Source organism: Salmo salar, chromosome ssa29 (assembly GCF_905237065.1).
Source record: "Salmo salar chromosome ssa29, Ssal_v3.1, whole genome shotgun sequence".
NCBI classification, from domain to species: Eukaryota; Metazoa; Chordata; class Actinopteri; order Salmoniformes; family Salmonidae; genus Salmo; species Salmo salar.
The window spans coordinates 38,843,321-38,852,500 of NC_059470.1; the positions used below are offsets into that span (position 1 = coordinate 38,843,321).

A 9,180-nucleotide genomic window follows, 5' to 3' on the forward strand; every position below is an offset into this window, starting at 1 on the left:
TAAAATTCTTGTTTCTCAGGCCCAGAAGTTAGGATATGCATATAATTGGTAGATTTGGATAGAAAACACTCTGAAGTTTCCAAAACTGTTAAAATAATGTCTGTGAGTATAACAGAACTAATATGGCAGGCGAAAACCAAAGGAGAATTCACCCAGGAAGTGGGATATTTTTGATGTGTGTAGTTTTCAATTGCCTGCCTATACAGTATGTAATGGGTTAGGACCCAGATTGCCGCTCCTATGACTTCCACTAGATGTCAACAGTCTTTAGACATTGTTTCAGGCTTGTTTTCTGAAAAATGAGGAAGAATGAGACCTTTCTGTCAGTGGACTATAGAAGGAACCAGAGCTGTTTTGAGCGCGTGAGCGATTGTGCGCTGTTTGTTGTTTTCCCTTTCTATTGAATACGCTATTGTCCGGTTGAAATATTATCGATTATTTAGACAATAGACAACCTGAGGATTAATTATAAACATTGTTTGACATGTTTCGACAAACTTTACCAGTACTGTTAGTGTCACGCCCTGACCACAGAGAGCCTTTTTATTCTCTATGTTGGTTAGGTCAGGGTGTGACTTGGGTGGGTAATCTAGGTTGTTCTATTTCTATGTTGGCCTGGTATGGTTCCCAATCAGAGGCAGCTGTTTATCGTTGTCTCTGATTGGGGATCATGTTTAGGCAGCCATTTCCCCACTGTGTTTTGTGGGATCTTGTTTTGTTTATGTGTAGTTGCCTGTGAGCACTTTATTTACTTCACGTTTCGTTTGTTCGTTTATTGTTTTGTATTTGCTGAAGTTTCACTTCATAATAAAGATGTGGAACGCTACGTACGCTGCGCCTTGGTCCAGTTTTTACGACGATCGTGACAGAAGATCCCACCAAACCAGGACCAAGCAGCGTGTTCACCAGGTGAAGGAGTTTTGGACATGGAAAGAAGTGATGGGTGGATGCGAGACCCTTCCTTGGCGGCAGACGGAAGGTAATGATGGAGGAAGGCGACGACGCCGGGGTTCGCGGCCACAGAAAGCCCAAGGACAACCCCAAGATTTTTTGGGGGGGGCACAAGGGGTGGCCGGTCGAGCCGAGGAGAGTGCCAGAGCCTGAATGGCAAATTCTGGAGGAGCGTGTCGTCAGACCACAGCCACAGAAACCCAATAATTTTTTTTGGGGGGGGGCATATGGAGCTGGCGGCTGAGCAAAGGGAAGAGCCACAGACCACATGGGGAGAGATGAGAGAGATGTTGTACAAGTGTGTTCTGCTCAACATCCGACCAGAGGATCCTGTCACCAGTCCGGTGCAACCTGTGTCGGCCCCACGCACTAGACCTCCAGTGCGCCTTCCCAGTCTGGTAAAAACTGTGCCAGCTCTACGCACCAGGTCTCCAGTACGCCTCCACAGCCCTGTACGTCCTGTGCCAGCTCTCCGCACTCGCCTTGAGGAGCGTATCATTTGTCCAGTGCCACCTGTGCCGGCTTTACGCACCAGGTCTCCAGTGCGCATCAACAGTTCAGAGCTTCCGGCAACGGTCCCCAGTCCAGAGCTTCCAGTGACGGTTCCCAGTCCAGAGCTTCCGGTGACGGTTCACAGTCCAGAGCTTCAGGCGACGGTTCACAGTCCGGAACCTCCCACGACGGTCCACAGTCCGGAACCTCCCACGACGGTCCACAGTCCGGAACCTCCTACGACGGTCCACAGTCCGGAACCTCCTACGACGGTCCACAGTCCGGAACCTCCTGCAACGGTCCACAGTCCGGAACCTCCTACGACGGTCCACAGTCCGGAACCTCCTGCGACGGTCCACAGTCAGGAACCTCCTACAATGGTCCACAGTCCGGTATCTCCTACGACGGTCCACAGGCCGGAGCCCTCCTTTGCAACGGTGCCCAGTCCAGGCAAGGCGTCTAGTCCCGCTCCATGGCCGGAGCCTTCCTCTGCGCTACGTACGCTGCGCCTTGGTCCAGTTCTTACAACGATCATGACAATTAGGATGTATTCGTCTGCCTGTTGTGACCGCCTTTGAGCCAATGGTTTACTGAACAAAACGCGCCAACAAAACTTGGTACATAAAGAGGGACTTTATCAAACAAAACAAACATTTATTGTGTAACAAGGACTCTTGTGAGTGCAACCAGATGAAGATCATCAAAGGAAAGTGATTAATTTTATCGCTATTTCTGACTTTTGTGACTCCTCTACTTGGCTTGAAAATGTTTGTCTGCTTTTGTAAGCGGGGTGCTGTCCTCAGATAATCGCATGGTATGCTTTCGCCATAAAGCCTTTTTGAAATCTGACACAGCGGCTGGATTAACAAGAAGTTCAGCTTTATTTTGATGTATGACACTTTGTATTTTCATGAATGTTAAATATGACTATTTCTGTCATTTGAATTTGGCACTCTGCAATTTCACTGGATGTTGCCGAGGTGGGACGCTTGCGGGACGCCTATCCCTAAAAAATAAACCTCCAGACGAGTTTCAATGCCATACACAACATTTCTTCCGTGGCCTCCAACTGGTCTTAAATGCTAGTAAAACTAACTGCATGCTCATCAATCGCTGCCCGCACCCGCCCGCTGACTAGCATCACCACTCTGGACGGTTCTCACTTTGAATATGTGGACAACTACAAATACCTAGGTGTCTGGTTAGACTGTAAACTCTCCTTCCAGACTCACATTAAGCATCTCCAATCCAAAATGAAATCTAGAATCGGCTTCCTATTTCGCAACAAAGCCTCCTTCACTCATGCTGCTAAACGAACCCTCACAAAACAGACTATCCTACCGATCCTCGACTTCTACGATGTCATTTACAACATAGCCTCCAACACTCTACTCAGCAAATTGGATGTAGTCTATCACAGTGCCATCCGTTTTGTCACCAAAGCCCCATATACTACCCACCACTGCGAACTGTATGCTCTCGTTGGCTGGCCCTCGCTTCATATTCATCGCCAAACCCACTGGCTTCAGGTCATTTATAAGTCTTTGCTAGGTGAAGCCCTGCCTTATCTCAGCTCACTGGTCACCATAGCAGCACCCACCCGTAGCACGTGCTCCAGCAGGTATATCTCACTGGTCACCCCCAAAGCCTATTCCTCCTTTGGCCGCCTTTCCTTCCAGTTCTCTGCTGCCAATGACTGGAACGAATTGCAAAAATCAATGAAGCTGGAGACTTAAATCTCCCTCACTAACTTTAAGCATCAGCTGTCAGATCAGGTTACAGATCACTGCACCTGTACATAGCCCATCTGTAAATAGTCCACCCAACTACCTCATCCCCATATTATTATTTATTTTTGCTCTTTTGCACCCCAGTATCTCTACTTGTACGTCATCATCTGCACATCTATCACTCCAGTGTTAACGCTAAATTGTATTTTTTTCTCCACTATGGCCTATTTATTGATTTCCTACCCTAATCTTACCTCATTTGCACACACTGTATATAGACTTTTATATTGTGTTATTGACTGTACGTTTGTTTATTCCATGTGTAACTCTGTGATGTTGTTTGTGACGCACTTTGCCAGGTCGCAGTAGTAAATGAGAACTTGTTCTCAACTGGCCTACCTCATTTAAATAAAGGTGAAATAAATAAATATTAATAAAAAATTAAACATGTATATAGTCCATATGAATAGAGTCACACAGAGCGGCAGGCACGATTAGGACACAGAGAGGAAGGCACGATTAGGACACAGAGAGGAAGGCACGATTAGAACACAGAGAGGAAGACACGATTAGAACACAGAGAGGAAGACACGATTAGAACACAGAGAGGAAGGCACGATTAGAACACAGAGAGGAAGGCACGATTAGAACACAGAGAGGAAGGCACGATTAGAACACAGAGAGGAAGACACGATTAGAACACAGAGAGGAAGACACGATTAGAACACAGAGAGGAAGACACGATTAGAACACAGAGAGGAAGGCACGATTAGAACACAGAGAGGAAGGCACGATTAGAACACAGAGAGGAAGGCACGATTAGAACACAGAGAGGAAGGCACGATTAGAACACAGAGAGGAAGGCACGATTAGAACACAGAGAGGAAGGCACGATTAGAACACAGAGAGGAAGACACGATTAGAACACAGAGAGGAAGACACGATTAGAACACAGAGAGGAAGGTACGATTAGAACACAGAGAGGAAGGCACGATTAGAACACAGAGAGGAAGGCACGATTAGAACACAGAGAGGAAGGCACGATTAGAACACAGAGAGGAAGGCACGATTAGAACACAGAGAGGAAGGCACGATTAGAACACAGAGAGGAAGGCACGATTAGAACACAGAGAGGAAGACACGATTAGAACACAGAGAGGAAGGCACGATTAGAACACAGAGAGGAAGGCACGATTAGAACACAGAGAGGAAGGCACGATTAGAACACAGAGAGGAAGGCACGATTAGAACACAGAGAGGAAGGCACGATTAGAACACAGAGAGGAAGGCACGATTAGAACACAGAGAGGAAGGCACGATTAGGACACAGAGAGGAAGGCACGATTAGAACACAGAGAGGAAGACACGATTAGAACACAGAGAGGAAGGCACGATTAGAACACAGATCCAGTATATTAGTATTCTGTGCACTGATCAACGCTGGCAACGCAATAATATGTTCGTCAAACAATAATAATGAAAAGGTGAATAAACAGTGTTTATATGCGTTCCACTACATCCCTGGTTGAGACCCCGACTGAGTTCCAATACTGTCGTGGGCCCCCTAGCGGCTGGGGGACCTAATCCACCTCTTATGTCGCTTACGCCTGGAGCCGGCCCTGGATAGATGGGTAAATGTTTGGTGTAGCAATGGTAAGTAGAACTTGTGTTTGGTCAAGTTTGGTTAGTATTAGGTGGGGTTTGGTATGGTCAGGTTTGGTTTGGTTAGTATTAGGTCAGATTTGGTTAGTGTATGGTCAGGCTTGGTTAGTATTAGGTCAGATTTGGTTAGTATTAGGTCAGGTTTCATTAGTATTAGGACAGGTTTGGTTGGTGTATGGTCAGGTTTGGTTAGGTCAGGTTTGGTTGGCATTAGGTCAGGTTTGGTTAGTATTAGGCCAGGTTTGGTTAGTGTATGGTCAGGTTTGGTTAGTATTAGGCCAGGTTTGGTTAGTATTAGGTCAGGTTTGGTTAGTGTATGTTCAGGTTTGGTTAGTATTAGGCCAGGTTTAGTTAGTATTGGGCCAGGTTTGGTTAGTATTAGGGCAGGTTTGGTTAGTATTAGGACAGGTTTGGTTAGTATTAGGACAGGTTTGGTTAGTATTAGGTCAGGTTTGGTTAGTATTAGGTCAGGTTTGGTTAATATTAGGGCAGGTTTGGTTAGTGCATGGTCAGGTTTGGTTAGTATTGGGCCAGGTTTGGTTAGTATTAGGTCAGGTTTGGTTAGTGTATGGTCAGGTTTGGTTAGTATTGGGCCAGGTTGAGTTAGTATTGGGCCAGGTTTGGTTAGTATTAGGGCAGGTTTGGTTAGTATTAGGACAGGTTTGGTTAGTATTAGGACAGGTTTGGTTAGTATTAGGTCAGGTTTGGTTAGTATTAGGTCAGGTTTGGTTAATATTAGGGCAGGTTTGGTTAGTGCATGGTCAGGTTTGGTTAGTATTGGGCCAGGTTTGGTTAGTATTAGGTCAGGTTTGGTTAGTGTATGGTCAGGTTTGGTTAGTATTAGGCCAGGTTTGGTTAGTATTGGGCCAGGTTTGGTTAGTATTAGGGCAGGTTTGGATAGTATTAGGACAGGTTTGGTTAGTATTAGGTCAGGTTGGGTTAGTATTAGGTCAGGTTTGGTTAGTATTAGGTCAGGTTTGGTTAATATTAGGGCAGGTTTGGTTAGTGCATGGTCAGGTTTGGTTAGTATTGGGCCAGGTTTGGTTAGTGTATGGTCAGGTTTGGTTAGTATTGGGCCAGGTTTGGTTAGTATTAGGACAGGTTTGGTTAGTATTAGGTCAGGTTTGGTTAGTCTTAGGACAAGTTTGGTGAGAATTAGGTCAGGTTTGGTTAATATTAGGGCAGGTTTGGTTAATATTATGTCAGGTTTGGTTAATATTAGGGCAGGTTTGGTTAATATTAGGGCAGGTTTGGTTAATATTAGGTCAAGGTTGGTATAACACCCTCCATTAGACGAAACACTAGTGTACTATTTACTCTAAAATAGAACCTGTGAGTTACTACTCTCCTGTAAAACTCTCCTGTAAAACTCATGTAGATCTCTCCTGTAGAACTCTCCTGTAAAACTCTCATGTAGAACTCTCCTGTAAAACTCTCCTGTAGAACTCTCCTGTAGAACTCTCCTGCTGTAAGTAATTACTGTGCTTCCAACTCCAACAAGAACACAACATAGCTATTTTCAGTATGGGTGATTTGGTTGCTGTACTGTACCGTAGCCAGGTAGGTTATTAATATGGGAGAGACCGTGAGCAGCAGCACCTGAGGCTGAAGTCAATATAAAGGCTTGTTGTGTTTGCGTGTGTGTGTGTGTGTGTGTGTGTGTGTGTGTGTGTGTGTGTGTTGTCAGTGCATGCGTGTGCGTGTTGACCTGTGTGCGCATGCCTGTGTGTGTGTGTTGCTTCGGTGTGTGTTTGTGTGTGTGTGTAGACCATTATGTTATACTGTTGAAGGGACAACATGCCAGTCTCTATGGCTCCCATGTTGCAAATGGGTTTGGTTCTAAATTACATCATAATCCCTTTAACACATCACGACCTTTTGACCAGGGTCTCTGTTCAAACTCAGTGCACTTTAGGGACTAGGGTGTCATTTGGGATGTAAACGTGTTTCTGTGAAGCCTCCTCAATTTAATCAACAAAAAGTCTCTCTCTGGCCTTCACAGTAACCTAACTGCCTATTTCCCATTTCCTCACGCTGTGTTACTTTACACACACACACACACACACACACACACACACACACACACACACACACACACACACACACACACACACACACACACACACACACGGTTGCTCCCGCTGGCTGTGCTCCCAGTTAAAACGAGTGGGCAGTGTCATAACTTTTGAGAGGTGTGGTCTGAGTTGAGGATAAATGTACTGATGGTATTTGAGGCTCGGAGCGCAATATTCCTTCCTGCAGAGTGAAAGTCAAATTATCCAGCTCAAAACGACTTGTGAAGTGTGCAGCTATTTCTTCGATTCACACGGGACTTTTGCGACAACCGTGCAGTCAATCACATCTGTGAAGCAGAACTGCGTAGCGGGAGGAAATTCCTGGGTCGTTCAACTTCAGCTGACGAGAAACTGCATCCGACTGTCACTTGAGCAGAACTATTTCAGCGTCATTGAAATTGATCAAAGGTCATTATACAGTTTACTATTTTTAACCTTTTATTGAGAGTGAAAATATGTAACGGAATAAAAGTTTTCGTTTGACTGAATTTAAATGTACCTATAACATTATAAAAAAAAAACATGATGCTTTATGTGCGTCTTAATTTGCCAATGCATATTCGCACTACTGTGTCCTATGTTCAAACTATTCCATCCATTTTGCGCACGTGTTGCAACAAAGAGGATTGTTGATTTAAATCCAGTGACCAAAATCAAATACCACAAGGTTATTTGCGAGCTCACTTTCCCTGGAGGCCACTGAGTTCCCCCCCAAAAAAGAGATCCCTAAACTAACACGAAGCGTCATTGAAGCAGGGAGCTGATGAGTTGAAGTCGGGTAATCCTATCTATCTATCTATCTATCTATCTATCTATCTATCTATCTATCTATCTATCTATCTATCTATCTATCTATCTATCTATCTATCTATCTATCTATCTATCTATCTATCTGTCTGTCTGTCTGTCTGTCTGTCTGTCTGTCTGTCTGTCTGTCTGTCTGTCTGTCTGTCTGTCTGTCTGTCTGTCTGTCTGTCTGTCTGTCTGTCTGTCTGTCTGTCTGTCTGTCTGTCTGTCTGTGGTAAAGGGAAAATCTGTCGACTTTGCATGAAAATGTGCTTGGAAGTTGAAAACACGAGCAGTGGGTTTGTTTCCTTGGAACTGTAAACAGCCACCGAGTATGATGTCACTGATTATGATGTCACCGAGTAGGATGTCACTGATTATGACGTCACCGAGTATGACGTCACCGATTATGACGTCACCGAGTATGACGTCACCGAGTATGACGTCACCGAGTATGACGTCACCGATTATGATATCCTCTCTGGGCTATGTGGGACGCTACCGTCCCACCTGCGGGACACAGCCAGTGAAATAGCAGGGCGGCAAATTCAAAACAGCAAAAATGTCATAATTCAAATTTCTCAAACATACTTCTATTTTACACCATTTTAAAGATACACTTCTCTTTAACCCAACCACATTGTCCGATTTCAAAAAGGCTTTACGGAGAAAGCAAAACATTAGATTATGTTAGGACAGTGCCTAAAAAATAAAAGCCACACAGCTATTTTCCAAGCAAGGAGAGGCATCACAAAAACCAGAAGTACAGCTAAAATTAAGCACCAACCTTTGATGATCTTCATCAAATGGCACTCATAGGACTTCATGTTACACAATACATGTATGTTTTGCTCGATAAAGTTCATATTTATATCCAAAAACCCCATTTTACATTGGCCCGTAATGTTCAGAAATGCTTTTCCTCCGAAAACTTCCAGTGAATGAGCACATCAATTTACAGAAATACTCATCATAAACGTTGATAAAATATTAAACTGTTTTTCAAAGAATTATAGATCAACATCTCTGCAACCTCTGTGACAGATTTCAAAAAAGCTTCACGGGGAAAGCACACTTTGCAATAATCTGAGTACGGCGCTCAGAAAACAACAGCAGGCAATACAGATACCCGCCATTTTGGAGTCATTTAAAATCATAAATAGCATTCTAAATATTCACTTACCTTTGATGATCTTCATCAGAATGCACTCCTAGGAATCCCAGGTCCACAATAAATGTTGTTTTGTTCGATAAAGTCCATAATTTATGTCCTTTTTGTTCGCGCGTTCAGTAAGCTACTCCAAATGTAGGACGCGCGCATAAAATTCACGACGAAAAGTCAAAAAGAGTTCTATTTACGTTCATAGAAACATGTCAAACGATGTATAGCATCAATCTTTAGGGCCTTTTTAACATAAAACTTCAATAATATTCCAACCGGACGATTCCAATGTCTTGAAAAATGTAATGGAACACAGCTACCT

General features: G+C 44.1%; 1 protein-coding gene across 2 annotated transcripts in view; it reads left to right on the forward strand.

Moving 5' to 3' along the window:
* Positions 1 to 7,031: 7,031 nt before the first annotated feature.
* The window catches only part of LOC106590676 (cysteine-rich secretory protein LCCL domain-containing 1), a 47,331-nt gene continuing 45,182 nt past the window's right edge, over positions 7,032 to 9,180 (forward strand). The window contains exon 1 of one of the 2 annotated variants that reach the window (XM_045710967.1): positions 7,032 to 7,318. The gene's annotated coding sequence lies outside the window, so the exon portion shown is untranslated. Of the gene's footprint in view, positions 7,319 to 7,365; positions 7,689 to 9,180 lie in introns of those variants that run through there. The other variant, XM_045710966.1, reaches the window with a different exon arrangement.